Source organism: Hoplias malabaricus, chromosome 18 (assembly GCF_029633855.1).
Source record: "Hoplias malabaricus isolate fHopMal1 chromosome 18, fHopMal1.hap1, whole genome shotgun sequence".
NCBI lineage: Eukaryota > Metazoa > Chordata > Actinopteri > Characiformes > Erythrinidae > Hoplias > Hoplias malabaricus.
The window spans coordinates 31,694,693-31,710,460 of record NC_089817.1 but is presented as its reverse complement, the minus strand read 5'-3'; the positions used below and the strand labels follow the sequence as shown (position 1 = coordinate 31,710,460).

General features: G+C 38.7%; 1 pseudogene; it reads right to left on the bottom strand.

The window, feature by feature from the left end:
* Positions 1 to 14,453: 14,453 nt before the first annotated feature.
* On the bottom strand, positions 14,454 to 15,465 carry LOC136674450 (trace amine-associated receptor 6-like; annotated as a pseudogene).
* Positions 15,466 to 15,768: the final 303 nt, after the last annotated feature.

The window sequence follows — 15,768 nt, the reverse complement described above, 5'->3', positions numbered from 1 at the left end:
TAACAATATATGAATTTAATATTGTGTATATATATATATATATAGACAAGCTATGTAGAATTCTTATAGATAGTTCCTATTGAATTTATATGATTGAGATAAACATAAAACTTTAATGGTTTTAGAAATGTTACTCTGTTTACCATCACAACACTGTGGGAAAAGGAGGCAGGAGAAGTTTAGCACTTTATTAACACTCACCATCTTAAACAACAAATACATCTGGTTCTTATTCTTCTCTCTCTCTTCAACTTTCACTCAGACATTTATTTAATAGACAAGTGTTTTTCATTGAGCTTGTGCTATATTTGGGAATAGAACCACTTAAGGAGGTTGTGGCCTTAGTTTATGCTCAGGATAGGGTACTGAGCTGTGTCTCGTGAGTTAAATCCCTGGCATCTTCCATTTTCTTCAACCTTGCTGGGTAAGCGGTGTATTGTCAGCATGTGGGCCACAGTTTAATTATTACAGTTGATCAAATGAAATTGCTTAGTATTTTATAAAATATATCTATTTTACTAAAAAATGCTTAAAGTTTAAGTTATGATGCATCTGTGAAAGGTTTTTCTTTTAACTTGATTTAGGATTTGTGCAAAAATGTATATAAAAAAAATACAAGACCCGTACAATAAGTACTGCTCGGTCAGATGGAATCAGTCAGAGGTTAATGTTTAGGAAACAAATTCAGCCTTGAAGATGATGGTTTAAATATTCTACATGTTACAATATTCTTTGCAGATTCACTGAACCATGAATAGAAAATAGCATATATCAGTGGGTTCACAAAGGAGTTCATATTTAATATCCAGATCAAAACAGTCCACACAGTCAAAGATGTGTGAATTGACACTGAGCTTATATAAAGTGGTATCCAGCAAGCAAGATAAACAAAAACCACAGTGCCTAATTTCTTGACTGCTTTGATTTCAGAAGCCTTTGACATTTTAGCTCCAAGGCTGTTTGAGGGACAGTTATTCACAGCTCTGATAGCTTTGGCTTGATGTATTGCCACTTTAAAAATAACTGAATACAAAACAAATATAAGACAGCAAGGTGCTAGAAAAGCAATTACAAGGTCAAAGATGGCCCAAGAATGATTTACGTACATTACACACTGTCCATAACAGTGGGTGGAGATCTGAGGTTGTAAAAAAATGACATTAAAGTATACATACATTATGGCATAATACAGACAAAAACACCAGGCAACAATTATGGACAGCAAGGTTTTATGAAGTGTGATTTTACTGGAATACTGCAGAGGGGCAGTAATAGCAACGTACCTATCAACTGCTATAAGTATCACACTGTACAGTGAGCCATACTTTGAGAACAAAGCAATTATTTGACGAATGTCACATGAAATTGTTCCAAGATACCAACAGGAATCCATCAGGTCAAATAGATCCAGAGGCATATTAAACAGTCCCACAAGGAAATCAGCCACAGCCAGAGAGAGGATGAGCAGGTTGGTTGGAGTGTGGAGCTGCTTGAAGTGAGAGATGGAGATGATCACCAGCAGGTTCAGAAACACAGTGCACACAGATATACATGAGAGAATGAAGCACATAAGAAAATATCCAGGGTCTTTTATGACCTCTTTTACACAAGACCTATTATTGTCAGGAAAGCAATATTGAATTGTGATGTTTTGCCTGTAGTCTTGTTCGTCCATCTGAAATAGAGACAGGGTTAAGTATCCAGAAATGATTCAGAATGTTAATGTCTCTGTTGTTTTAAACATGAGCATGAACCCTCCTACTAGTGTAACCCTAACATCATCATGACGTACAGCGTAATGACAGTCTAAAGCTAATGCCATACATACACATTTCACACAGTGAACAAAAAACTAGGGGAGGCCAGTATTAATCCTGTACGTTAGAGACTGCCATGGGGTCATAGGTCATGGTGATATAACTGACTTTTTATGTCTTGGATCATACTCAGTAAAGGCCAGAAAGTTTGTGTTGTATATTCTCAGAATGGATGATGTTCTTTAGTCAGTCCAGAAGCAATCTTTACAGCCGTTTTAATAGATTGTTTAAAATGATCTATAGACAAAAAACAAGTGAAAATTAATATAAAAAGCAGGAATGGTTTTGGGCTTTTGTAAATAATATAATTACTACATATAATTGAAAATACTATAAATATAATATTGAAATATATAGATTTATTATTATTATTATCATCATCATCATCATCATCATCATCATCATCATTATTATTATTATTATTATTATGTCCATATGCAATTAAATGCCAGAAAACATTACAACAAATGTGAGACAGGATAACAGAAAAGCTATATTCTAACTAAAATATATAATGCTACAAATTCAATTAACTTCAATAGCAGAGAAAGAACAGAAAAAGAACATCTCAGAGAGCCTTTCAGAAGTAAAAATAGGGAGTTTCACATGGTTACATTGGCATATAACACATTAATTCATTCATTGTCTGTAACCACTTATCCAGTTCGTGGTGGGGCCAGAGCCTACACGGAATCACTGGGCACAAGGCCCTGGAGGGGATGCCAGTCCTTCACAGGGTGACACAGGCTCACATATTCACACACACACTCACACATATGGAAACTTTTGAGTCGCTTATCCACCTACCAGCATGTGGTTTTGGACTGTGGGAGGAAACCAGAGCACCCGAAGGAAACCCACCCGGACACGGGGAGAACACACCAAACTCCTCACAGACAGTCACCCGGAGCAGGACATGAACCCACAACCTTCAGGACCCTGCAGCTGTGTGACGGCAACACTGTCTGCTGCATCACAGTGCTGCCCACATATAATACAACAATTCAAATGTAAAGTCCTTTAACCTAAACAATAATATATAATTCATTCATTCATTATCTGTATAATCCTGGCAGCAAGACAGGAACTCACCCTAAGCTGAGACTAGTTCAGTGTCATAGCAATGTTAAGAAACAGCGAATGACATAGTTACGTATTTTATGCAGTGAGTCAATAGGGGAGGCCAGCATTTATTTTGTACAGTAGAGGCGGCCAATGGGTTATGGTGATATAACTGGCTTTTTATGCCATGGATTATACTCAATAAGATTCTCTTTTACAATCTTATGAGACCCAGGTGCATGCTTTTTTTGCAGGGATTACAAGCCTGTCCCCCTCCCTCCACCGGCCATGCCACCATTTCCCAAGCCCTGCTCTCCAGCTCATTCTTGGGCCATAAGTACAGAGCGGGATTTTGCTGTGAGTAGGCTGATCGCTCTGGTTCCTGCTTTCAGGGGAAATGAGGTGGACGCTTATTTTTTGATTTTTGAACAGACCGCTACCACTCTTATTTAGCCTAAAGGCTTGTGGTCTCTGCTGCTTCAGTGTAAGTTAGTAGGCAATGTTCAGGATGTTTGTCCACTGGAACAGTTGGAGGGCGGCACGGTGGCGCAGCAGGTAGTGGGTTTGATTCCCGCTCCGGGTGACTGTCTGTGAGGAGTTGGTGTGTTCTCCCCGTGTCCGCGTGGGTTTCCTCCGGGTGCTCTGGTTTCCTCCCACAGTCCAAAAAACACACGTTGGTAGGTGGATTGGTGACTCAAAAGTGTTCGTAGGTGTGAATGTGTATCTGTGTGTCTGTGTTGCCCTGTGAAGGACTGGCGCCCCCTCCAGGGTATATTCCTGCCTTGCGGCAAATGATTCCAGGTAGGCTCTGGACCCACCGCAACCCTGAACTGGATAAGCGGTTACAGATAATGAATGAATGAATCAATGAATGGAACAGTTGGAATAAGCCCATTCCAAGGTTGGACTGTGGAACAGCTGTGAGGCACAACAAACTGATCGTGACATTGCACCAGTGCGGAAGTGGTTAAGGGAGAAACAGGAGCAATCATCTTGGAGAGACGTGTCCCCCTGTAGACCGGCCACTAAAGCATACTGGAGTCAGTGGGACAGATTGTACTGCAAGGACAATGTTCTGCTAAGACGTTTCTACTGCATGGAGAATGCTATGTTCTACCCACAAGTCCTGCTGCCATGCATGTATAAGACTGAAGTGAAGAGGCAGATGCATGAAGGGCCCGTTGAGGGCCATTTTGGTGTTAAAAGGACTCTAGCACGTCTTCAGAGTCGATACTATTGGCATGGTATGAGAGAGGATGTCACACTTTGGTGCCGCATTTGCACCAACTGTGCTGCCAAGACCCAACCCTCAAAGACCCAACGAGCACCAATGAGTACAATTCGTGTTGGACTGCCTATAGAGAGAATAGAAATTGACCTCATTGGCCCAATGCATGAGACTGAGAGGTACAACTGCTATATTTGGTTGTTTAAGAATATATTTTCAAAATGGGTAGAGGTGTAGCTGAGATTAAATTGGTTTATTTATTTATTTATTTATTTATTTATAATTATTTTGTTTGTTGTGTTAAATTAATTATGGCTATTGTGAACTTCACCAAAACTTTATTTCTTTTTTTTTGTGTGTCACTATATATGCTTGAAGTGTAATAAGTTCAATTTTCCTAACTGTTTTGGGTTCCCCCTGAACCTGTTCTAACTGGGGTCTTAATTAATGTAACACTCAAAGTAAGCACATGCAGCGGTTTTCCCCCGGATTCGTTAGAAGCATAGTGGATGCTGTATGGGTAAGACCTGCTGCGCTCTTTCATTGAAAAATGTAGTATTAAGCCACTAAATAATGGAATTGTGATTACGTGTAATATAATATCTCAGGAGAAAATGTTTGGAACGTCAGGTTTGTGTCAAATATGAACGATATTTGGCGATGTATAACAAGGTCACATTTCTTTGGCTTTACCAGTGTAGGGTGAGAGAGGGTGTTGATTTGCTGCATGAGCTTATTGTGCCCCATGCTGTTTTATTCAGGTATGTTCATTGTTGTGTGATTGTAATAAGAGTTTATGTGAAATATTGAGATCTGTCGGGCACTAATGTAGTATTTAAACACTATACGATCAAAATATTACATTTTATTCATGTAATTATTTCATTTATATTTTTTTATTATTTTTCTCTTTTCCTCACATGGGTTTTTGAGTTCTGTGTAGAAAGCTCAGCATTATACAGTTCTGTATGGAACTTGTTTGACACTGTTAATGAGTAGATGAGGTGAATTAATGTAATACCGTCATGCATCACAAAATTCCTCATATCTGTGGTCAGATACAAAATAACCCTTATCAATGTATATCATTCTCTTCATATGAAACTGTTTTATATGGTTAGGGATTTTGTTAGAAGCATAGTGGATGCTGTATGGTGTAGGGTGAGAGAGGGTGCTGATTTGCTGCATGAGCTTACTGTGCCCCATGCTGTTTTATTCAGAATAAATCTCCAGATCTCCACTCCCTGGCGTGTGTGTGCCTGCTTCTGTGACCAGCGCCGTTTCAAGTCTGCTACAGAGGCATATCCCTTACCAAATGACCAGGCAGTGACAGTGGCTGATGTGCTTTGTGCTGAGTGGATGTGCCGCTATGGTGTTCTTTATACCTTGCACAGCGACCAAAGCTCTAACTTTGAGTCAGAAGTAACTGATGCTGGGCGATAAAATGATATTGATATGTTTACGTGATTAATTTTCACTCGATAATGATGATAAGCTTTGGGTTGCAGAGCGCAATAAACCTTCATTTCTATTCCTGGTTATCACATGCTATATAGCTCATATACTCATGCTATTACAGTAAATAAACAGGTGTCCGCATGAATGCGAGAAGGTAAACAAGACGATAATAGGTTTAATTCAAGTGCTTGTGTGTATGTATTAAATATTCATTCATTCATTATCTGTAACCGCTTATCCAATTCAGGGTCGTGGTGGGTCCAGAGCCCTGGAGGGGGCGCCAGTCCTTCACAGGGCAACACAGACACACATTCACTCACACCTACGGACACTTTTGAGTCGCCAATCCACCTGCAACATGTGTTTTTGGACCGTGGGAGGAAACTGGAGCACCCGGAGGAAACCCACGCGGACATGGGGAGAACAAACCAACTCCTCACAGACAGTCACCCGGAGCGGGAATCGAACCCTCAACCTCCAGGTCTCTGGAGCTACCTGCTGCGCCACCGTGCCGCCCCTGTATTAAATACATACATTTTTATTAAGTATATTATAATCTCCTGTTTGCTATGGGTTTTGGGGTGAATTTTGTTTGATGTGGTGACACCCTGTCAGAACACAAGCGCAGAAACTTTCCCTGGCGCAAAGGGAGAATCCAGTGGGTTTTTCTTCACTCAAAGTGTACTTTTGGGAAATGTTTTCTGGTTTGCAAGAGCACTGTTTGGTTTTCCTCAAACAAAATTATTTTCTCTGCTCGCGAATTTTAATTAGCTGATGCCATAGATCAGTCTGCTCCTCTTAAATAAAAAAACTCCCGCCTGGGTATGCTCTGGACCCACCGCGTCCCTGAGTTGGATAAGCAATAAAAGGCAGTGAATGAATGAACATGCGAAACTGAAACCATTCTAGCTTTCCCACTGTTACAAAGCACTGTTCTAAGCATTCTAATGGGTTATATTATATTTTATATTTTAATATTTTAGTTGGGAGTGTTTATTTATTTATTATTTTAAGCTCTTCTTAATCTATCTTTTTACTCTTTCTGCTTCTTTAAATGCTTGAGGTGGTAATACCCTACCTTGACCTACCTTGTCATAACACAAGACAAACATATCATTACTTTTATGTAGTAAGGAAATATTATTGTTCTAGTGAAATATTTCCTTGTGAATTTGAGTAATGTGCATACTATATGTGCATATATGTTGTATAGTAATGAACTTTTGCTGTATTCAGTCTATATTTTTTATAAGGATATCCTTTGTTACAGTGTGACAAAATGTTAATATTGTGATAAATATCGAGGTCACTATATAAAACCTTATCGTGAAACACAAATAATGTGTGATCTGCTAGAGATTGAAAAGACGCATACCACACCTTTTAGACCACAGTCAGATGGGCAGGTTGAACATTTCAATGCCACCCTGGAGAAAATATTGCCCACTACAGCCGAACGCTGTCATTGGGAATGGGATATCGTGATTCCATATGCATGGCTTACAGAGCAACAAAACACAGTTCAACTGGCTTTACGCCTAATACGATTCTCTTTGAATGAGAATTTACTGAGCCCATTGACATTGTGGTTGGTCTGCCCTCTGGATATGGGGATGCCAAATAGCTTCCTCAGTATGTCACTGAACTATATAAACTGGGACTGGCTCACCAAATCGCCCGAGATACACTTGAGTTTTCAGTGGAACGTGCTAAGAGGCAATATGACAAAATCATCTGCAAAACTTAATACAAGGTTAGTGATGCTGTGTGGCACCTAATTAAAGGCACCAAGCGGGTGAAGAACAAGGTAAAGAAATTTCTACTAAGGTCCCTATTTTGTCCTTGGCCAGCTTGATGATCTAGTATACCACATTCAAAAGAACCCAAAGACAAAGTGTAAAATAGTCCACCATGATAAACTGAAGACTTACCACTCCTGCACACCACTGGACAATAGATGGGTGTTCAAGCAAGCCCATACTTGGAAACCAGTAGAAGTTTCAACACCCATGCTTGAAGCAGACGCTGATTATGACCTTTCTCCTCTCAGTGCTGAGGAACCAGTGGATCAAGGAAAGGTAGATCCTCCCTCCAACATGTTTCAGTGGTCAATTTTTTCAGCTTCCTGAAAAAAGAAAAGAAGAAAAAAACTTCAGAAACATAAGTGGCATTGCAAATTTATGTTTCGCATTCAATTCAAAACTTAAAATATGATGCTTTTATTTGTGGAGAGCCATTATGTAGTTAGGAAATTACTAAGGGTTCTAAGTGTTGTACCTAGCATATGTTGTATGCTCTTCTAGATTTTGAAGGAGTCATGTTTCTCAAGTTTATCAGGAAACTAAGGGAATTTGAGGACTGTTATGTAGCTACATGGACTTATAAGCTATCCTTGCTGGGAGGATCAATCAAAGAAAGAAAACCCTCACATCCAACATTGCACTACCCACACCTCCTCCTCTTAAAAAAAAAAGTGCATTCTCTAAAACGGAACACAGCGCTGAATACTGTAAGGGAGGAATGTACATGAAGCTGGACCCCTCATGAGGCCTTTTATTCATTTAAATCGTGTAAGACACTAGGACTGAAAGGATGTATGTGATATAGCTGCTGGAGTTCTGGTACATGTTATATACACAACCCAGAGTGGGGGTAGTATTAGGAACAATGGGTTAAGGTTCCTTTAAGAGAGACTGTTGGAAAGGGGCGCTGTGGGTGTGGTTCTTCTTTTGTTTGGTTGTGAAAAGTAGTTAATCAAGGGTGAAGAGGGAATAAGGTGTATAGACAGGTGTTACTGAGGTTTTGTTTGTGACCTGCCTCAACTTAGCATAAGCCTAGTCAACTCACGGCTCTCCACCCATGGCTGTTATATGTTGAGCTGTTTCAGAAACGTAAATAAAACGCTGCAGTGCTTGGAAGTGAACTGGCTGCTCTGTGTTTTGCTGCCGTATGGAATACGCGAGCTTGTGAAGGTGGGTGTTAACCTTGGGCAGTCAGCCCTAGCCCAGAGAACCAAGAAAGAATAAAAAGAGTAACATGTTTCTGTACTGACTTTAGAAAGGTTAATGAAGTCACTAAGCCTGATTCTTTTGCTCTGCCCCACATGGAAGATTGTGTTGATCAAGTTGGTTCTGCAAAATTTGTAACTGATGGGAAAATGCAGATTAACACCAATGAGTAATGGTTAATGATAACTATTGATTTATATTATATACACAATATATTCAGTGAGTAATTGTATTAATTAATCTTGATTAAATCTTACTAGATTATGTAGGCCTTAGTGTGCTTGTGAGTGTCAGACAGCTTTTGAGTCTGTGAAACTGCTGCTTAGTAAAGTCCCTGTGCTTGCAGCACCTGACTTTAATAAGCCTTTTAAATTAGAGGTAGATGCAAGTGATACTGGAGCGGGTGCTGTCCTTTTACAATAAGATGAAGCTCACATTGTCCTTCCAGTTTTCTTCTTTTCTAAGAAGTTTTAAAAACATCAGCTAATGTATAGTACCATAGAGAAAGAGACACTCGCCCTATTATTAGCACTCCAACACTTTGAAGTATACATTGGTAGTAAATCTGTTCCAATCACAGTTTATGCTGACCATAATCCTCTAACTTTCTTTAGCTGTATGTGTAACTTGAACCAGTGATTAATGCGCTGGACTCATACTTCAGGGTTTCTGTTTGTCTATCTGTCACAAGCCGGGTGTAAATAATGTTGTTGCAGATGCCCTGTCTAGGTGTTAATGTCTGTTCCCACTATGGGTTTCTATTTGTGGGAGGGGGTGCTGCGCTGTGTATGTTTTCTGTGTATGTTTTGGTGCTCTGTGCTTTTGTGATTTCGTTGTGAATATTTAATGATTAAATATTTTAATTTTGATTACTGTCGTTAGATTTGTTTTTTGTAAAGGTTTTGTAACACTGTGTGTATGTTTTTCACCAGAGTTGGGTTGGCTGCTGTTTGTTTTGGGAGTGGGTTTTGTGTGTGTTTTTGTGTATACCTAGGGAGTGAGGTAAGGCATTGTCTTTTGTTTCCTTTTTTTTTCCACTTGGGTAAGTTAGAGTTGTCTGTGGCTCAGTTAGGTGCGGCGTTTGTTTGTTATTTTTGCATAAGACCATCCTGAAGTCCACTGCTGTTTGTCTCTTTGTACATATCACATCTACAACATATATATATATATATATATATATTCTATTCATTATCCATTCTGTGTTTCCATTTCTGTCCCTTTTGTCTGCATACTTTTGTCCACATTCTCATCTCTGTTACAGTTAATCATTTTCCCACACATCAATCACAACACACATCTCATTCTGTTACGGCTCAACCCTAGACTGGGTCGTAACAAATGGCATCTGAAATAGCTGGATTTAATTATTACAATGATTCTTCATGATCAGTCATAAATGTTTGCTGTGTATGGACAGGGCCTTTGTATAGACAAAGGTGACTTGATAAATGGTTTATTTATTTGTAATATTGTTGACTGTCAACTCTCAAATATGGACAAAGTGGACCACATTTTGATCACATAACACATTATTATAGATGTTACTCTGTCATCCACAGAAAGTGGGAACTGGAGGCAAGAGCATTGTTTCTGAGCTTGGTTTTACTGCACTATATTAGCACTCACCATCACAATCTTAAACACCAAGCACCTCCAGAATGTTTTTCTTCTCACTCGCCTCAGCCCCTCCTCAGACTAAATATTTGCCAATATTTTTCATTGAGCTTGTAACAGCTGGTACTCAGGGAGGGAACGACGTAATAAGATTCATGTGGCCTTAGTCTATAATGCTCAGGACTTGGTTCTGAGCTGTGCCTCCTGGGTCAAAGCTCTGGCTTATTCCATTTCTCTCAACATTGGTAGAAAATCCGTGCATGGTCAACACTGAGTGTTAACGTCCTTCCATCTAGTTTCTGTTAACTCTAGCCACAGTTTAATAATTACAATTGTTTATATGAAATTGCTTAGATCTTATAATAATAGATTATTAAAATATATTTTTTAGTAGAATATGTAAGTTATGATATCTGTGGGAAAAATTCTAAAAACTGGGTTTAGAGATTTGTGCAAAAATGTATATATAAATAATATATTAGAGAATTAATATATGAAGTGGCCTGTGACAAAAGAAATCAGTCTGAGGTTAATGTTCAGGAAACAAATTCAGCATTCATGATGATGATTCAAATATTCTACATGATACAATATTCTTTGCAGATGCTTTGAACCATGAATAGATAATGGCATATATCAGTGTGTTCACAAAGGAGTTAATGTCTATTAGCCAGGCAAAAGTGGTCCACACAGTCAAAGATGTTGGAACTGTCACAGAGCATATATAATGTGGTATCCAGCAAGCAAGGTACACAAAAACCACTGTGCCCAATGTTTTAGCAGCTTTGATTTCAGAAGACCTTGATATTTTAGCTCCATGGTTTGTTGAGGGCCCATTTTTCACAGCTCCGATAACTGTGGCTTGATGTATTGCCACTTTAAAAATAACTGAATACAAGACAAATATAAAGGAGCAAGGGGCTAGAAATGCAACTACAAGGACAATGATGACCCAAGAGTACAAACCGGATTCCAAAAAAAGTTGGGACACTAAACAAATTGTGAATAAAAACTGAATGCAATGATGTGGAGGTGCCAACATCTAATATTATATTCAGAATAGAACACAAATCACAGATCAAAAGTTTAAACTGAGAGAATGTATCATTTTAAGGGAAAAATATGTTTCAAAATTTCATGGCGTCAACAAATCCCCAAAAAATTGGGACAAAGCCATTTTTTACCACTGTGTGGCATCCCTCCTTCTTACAACACTTCACAGACACCTGGGGACAGAGGAGACCAGTTTCTCAAGTTTAGAAATAGGAATGCTCTCCCATTCATGTCTAATACAGGCCTCTAACTGTTCAATCGTCTTGGGCCTTCTTTATCACACCTTCCTCTATGATGCTCCAAATGTTCTCTATAGGTGAAAGATCTGGACTGCAGGCTGCCATTTCAGTCCCCGGATCCTTCTCCTACGTAGCCATGATGTTGTGATTGCTGCAGAATGTGGTCTGGCATTATCTTGTTGAAAAATGCAGGGTCTTCCCTAAAGGGGTGACTTCTAGATGGGAGCATATGTTGTTCTAGAAACTGAACATAGTTCTCTGCATTAATGGTGCCTTTCCAGACATGCAAGCTGCCCATGCCACAGGTACTCATGCAACCCCATACCATCAGTGATGCAGGCTTCTGAACGGAGCATTGATAACTACTTGGGTTATCTTTGTCCTCTCTGGTCCAGATGACATGGCGTCCCATTGTTCCATAAATAACTTCCAATCGTGACACATCTGACCACAGAACAGTCTTCCATTTTGCCACACTCCATTTTAAAAGACTCCTGGCCCAGTGCAAACATCTGAGCTTGTGGAGCTTGCTTAGAAATGGCTTCCTCTTTGCACTGTAGATTTTCAGCTGGCAACGGCGGATGGCACGGTGGATTGTGTTCACTGACAATGCTTTCTGGAAGTATTCCTCAGCCCATTCTGTTATTTCCTTGACAGTGGCATTCCTGTTTGAGGTGCAGTGATTTTTAAGGGCCCGGAGATCACGAGCATCCAGAAGAGTTTTACGGCCTTGACCCATAAGCACAGCAATTGTTCCAGATTCTCTGAATCTTTTGATGATGTTATGCACGGTTGATGATGATAACTTAAAATTCTTTGCTATTTTACTATTTTAGGGTAACACCAATCTTTCTGCGCAACAATGGTGGAATTGGTGATCCTCTTACCATCTTGACTTCAGAGAGACACTGACACTCTGAGAAGCTCTTTTTATACCTAATCATGTTGTCAATTGACCTAATCAGTGTTAATTGGTCTTCCAGCTGTTCGTTATATGCTCCATTTCCTTTTTCCAGCCACTTATTGCTACTTGTCCCAAGCTTTTGGGGATTTGTTGACACTGTTATTTAGAATCAACATATTTTTCCTTTGAAATGTTACAATTACTCAGATTAAACTTTTGATCTGTCATCTATGTTCTATTACGAATAAAATATTGACATTTGCCATCTCCACATCATTGCATTCAGTTTTTATTCACAATTTGTTTGGTGTCCCAACATTTTTGGAATCCGGTTTGTATTTTACAAACACAACACAGTCTCCATAACAGTGGGTGGAGGGCTGAATTAGTAAAAAAGTGTCATTGAAGTATAAATACATGATGGCATAAAACAGACAAAAAACACCAGCCAAGAATTATGGCCAGCAACAGCTTTATTCATTCCGTAATTAGAATAGGTTACTATTAAACTTCTAATGATTATACAGGGTGGTTAAAACTATAGGCTTAAACCATTATTATTTTTTTTAATCACACATGTAGTTTACATGAAACTTGATGAAACTTACATGAAAATGGAATTATATTGGTGTGAACACAAATTTGTAATTTCAGTTTCTAAATCCCAGCATTTGTATTTATTTATTAAATGTAATAGGATTTACAGTTATATTTCTGTGTAATGACAGACCCAATAGATGTAAAAGTGGCTTTATTAGCAAAAATCTGCCTTGCATTCATTGATTAATTTCAGGCAAATTATGAGACACAGTACACAACAATTTTCAGAGGAAAGCACTGCACAAAGATAGATTAAACTTTAAAAATGACTTAAAGAGGAAAAGGCCTACATTAAAATTCAAAGCTCAGGTTTTTTTAGGACCAGAGAATAGAACTGCCTCTATAATATTTTGAAGGCATATGAGACAAGAAGAATATAAATTCACATTACACAGCATTAAATGACATCAGCTGATAAAGCAAGGGGTCACACACAGCAATGTACCGATCTACTGCAATGAATACCAGACTAAATATAGATGTCACCATTGCAAAAAAACTGATCAGTGGAATCACAGAACATGCCATTTTACCAAGATACCAACATGAGTCTATCAGCTGCATTATATTCACAGGCATAACAATCAGTCCCACTAGAAAATCAGCCACAGCCAGAGAGAGGATGAGCAGGTTGGTTGGAGTGTGGAGCTGCTTGAAGTGACAGATGGAGATGATCACCAGGAGGTTCAGAAACAGGGTGCACACAGATATGCATGAGAGGAAAATTTACAGAAATATGTAAGATGAGTTGTTGTCAGGAAAGCAGTACTTACTGATTAGGACATAGTTGCTGCACACTTATCTGCCTAGGAATTTGAAGTAAAGCCTCCAGTAGGTCACCCATCCTGTCAGAGTGCATAGCCCGTTTCCTGTAAGGCCACCCAGCCTGTATCCATCTCTGCCATTGAGTCTGCTCATGAATTGTATTTTATGAACCCATTTTGAACTACTTTTGAGTATGAATTAAGTTTAAAATGTTTGAATGCAATGAGAAGGATATAACACTCAATATACATTCATCCAATACTTTTGTCTTTTATTATTTAGTTATGAAATAATTTACAATGGCTCCTTTCTAAGCAAAAAGTATTGATTATTTAATGTGAATTGTAAGTCACTTTGCGCAACCATCTTCAGAGAAAAGAAACAATACAGCATATTATAAAACTTGTAGAGTAGTTGTTATATCATTTTCTAGACAAGAATACCTAGATTATACAATACAGGAAGGATTACATTTCAAAGAATTGAATTATATAAATACAAGCTAAAACAGGCAAATGTGGCATGATAGCACTACAGATCACTTAACATTACAAGGTGGGACAAAATAAAAATCAGACAAAGCTTTCAAACAGATCTGTGAGATGAATTTTAGTGAATGCCCGTCTATAGTGTTGTGTAAAGTATACTATATTACATTAAATGTGAATGTACATATGGGAAATGCCTCAAATAGATTCAGGACTATTATGAAAGCTCTCGATACAAATTGAATCTTGAAGATGAGGATTCAAATATTCTACAAGTTACAATATATTTCACTGATACTCTGAACCATGAATAAAATACGGAATACAATAGTGGGTTCACAGAGGAGTTAATATATAAAAGCCAGGTACATACAGTCCATACCATTGACAAAGATGTCAAGCTTTCAACTGACAGAGACATTAAATTATAAGGTATCCATAAAGCAAGATAAACAAAAATGATTGTGCCTACTTTTTTGGCTGCTTTAGTTTGAGAAGAGCTTGAAACATTTGCCCCTTGTTTGTTTGAAGAACCATTTTTCACAGCACTAACAGCTTTAGCCTGATGCCTTGCCACCTTAAAAATCAAACCATACAGGACCACTATAACAGAGCATGAGGTAAGAAATGAAAACACAAGGTCGACAATCACCCAGGAATGTTTCATGACCAAAATACACTCTCCATAACATGCAGCATAGAGCTGTGTTGTAATAAGATGGTCATTAAAATCCATTAATAAAATATCATATATTAGGCAGAAACACCAGCTTATAACTATGCATACACACATTTTACACACAGTGATTATACTTGGATATAGCAGGGGGTCACACACAGCAATGTACTGATCTACAGCAATTAAAACCAGGCTAAATGCAGATGCTAACACTGAAAGAGAACTGACAAAAGGAAAAATAGAACATGCCAATTTTCCAGCAAGAATCAACAATTTGCATTATATTCACAGGCATAACAATCAGTCCCACGAGAAGGTCAGCCACAGCCAGAGAGAGGATGAGCAGGTTGGTTGGAGTGTGGAGCTGCTTGAAGTGAGAGATGGAGATGATCACCAGCAGGTTCAGAAACACAGTACACACAGATATACATGAGAGAACAATGAACAGTAATATATAAGCAGGGCCTGTTCGGACCTCCTTTCTGCAGGATGAATTGTTGTCAGGAAAGCAATACTGGACTGTAATGTTTTCATAAACTATGTTATCCATGTGAAACAGAGAAAAGATCCGCTTGCTGGAAAATATCCAACTTACACATTCAGGAACAGTGAACTGAGAGATCTGTCTATTTGACATGACTTATTAAACATGTGTAAACCCATGTCCAACATGTGTTATTGTCCATGTCTCTGCCCATGTCCCACCTTTCTTCCTCCTCCTCCTCGTCAGTGTCCTTGTCAGTATCATTTGTAATCCCCCTCATTATCTGTTCCAGGTGTGTCTTGTCTTATGTATTTAAGTCCCCTTGTCTCACTTCTTATGGTCGGTCATTTGTTTCGCTTCCATTGTTGC